The following is a 1520-nucleotide window of genomic DNA, read 5'->3' as shown; positions in this document are numbered from 1 at the left end:
GGCAGGGTCTGCTTTGGGACCAGCTGTGGGCTCCCCCACGGTGGGCACCTCAGGGATCCTGGGGCCCAGCAGCTGACGGCGGTGCACAGAAGCTCCCACGAGCCTGCTGTTGGCAGGGTGCTCACATAGCCAGCATCAGACGGGGCGCGGTCCCCCGGGGCCAGTGCACACACACATCCCCCAAACCCCAAGAAAGCCTCTGCTGCTGCAGCCAAGGGCAAGGCCACCTTCTCTGCAGATAGCCATGGCCACGGCGAGGCCCCCTCCGCCCCCACGGGGGGGCGGGAAAGGCGGGTGGGGAAAAGGCTGGAGGACCGTGGCCCCTCTGTGCCTCTGAGGACACTGTCTCCAGGCCCGGCCCTGCTGCTCTGGAAGGGCCACCCCACCCGCACCCCTAGTACCCTCTGAGCTCGGAGGGGAGAAGGTGAGGGATGCAGGCTGTGCCCCCCACCTCGCCACGCCCACCGACACCCTGCTCCATGGCCACCCCTCTGCTCCCCGGGGTTCCAGGGACAGCCCTGGGCACCCTGCAGCCAGGGGTCTCCCAGCCCCAGGCCAGCCAAGGTGGAGGGCCAAGCACCCGCCTCGACCGATGGGAGATCGGGGGAGGTCCCTCTGGGCAGCCCCCAGAGCAGCCCACGAATGTCAAGCCCAGGCTCTGAGGCCGGCACCACACGGAGAGGCCACCGACCAGGCTGGGCCAGGCGGGAGTAGGCCCAGGTGCCGCCAATAGGGCCCAGCTCTGGCCCGCGCACAGCTTCCTCCGATCCACCAGCAACCAGCAGAGTCAGGGGCCCTCTCTCTCCTCTCGTCCCAGACCTGACCCCTCCAGGCCCCTCTGCCTCAACCCAGATTTCTAGGAGTCAGGTCAGGGTCACGTGGGGCCGTGGGCACCCCTCTCAGCCATACTGATGCCTCAGCCACAGCACAAGGCCGGCCACCGCCTGCGAAAGCCCTGCTCTGCTGGCTGGGGAGACCACCCCTGTTGGGGGGCACCGGAACCCTGTCTCCTCTTATTTCTCAGCTCCCCAGAGTTCTCTCCCCTGCATACGTGCTCTCTCGGAAGGATTAACACCTGGGCCAGCCCTGCGGGGCCCAGCAGACCAGCCCTGGGCACGGGCACTGCTCCCAGCTGGCTCCCCCACCCACACACATGCCCGGGCAGCGCCAGCGGGGAGCTCCCCACCCGCGCAGGGTCAGACCCACAAGGCCCTGAACTTCTTCACCTGACAGGCTCCCTGCTGTTTCTGTCTTTCCCATTAACCCTTCCCTTCCCTCCAGGCGGGTCTAAGCCGCACTCTAGCAAGGTCCCTCTGGCAGCAGGTGGCACAGGGATTTCGCTGCCCGCGCGCCCTCCCCAGCCCCGCGGAAAGCCCTTCCCCGTGCCGGCCGGCGGCGATACTCACACAGCGAAGTGGTAGACGAAGCACTTCCAGCCGGTGGGGCGCTCGAGGAAGTTGTAGACGCGGCCCTGGATGTGAGTGCGGGCGAGTAGCGGGCGGCGCGCGCTGTAGATGGAG

Source organism: Bison bison, unplaced genomic scaffold, assembly GCF_000754665.1.
Source record: "Bison bison bison isolate TAMUID 2011002044 unplaced genomic scaffold, Bison_UMD1.0 scf7180017864080, whole genome shotgun sequence".
In the NCBI taxonomy this organism is placed as follows: Eukaryota; Metazoa; Chordata; class Mammalia; order Artiodactyla; family Bovidae; genus Bison; species Bison bison.
This window is presented reverse-complemented; position numbering follows the sequence as displayed.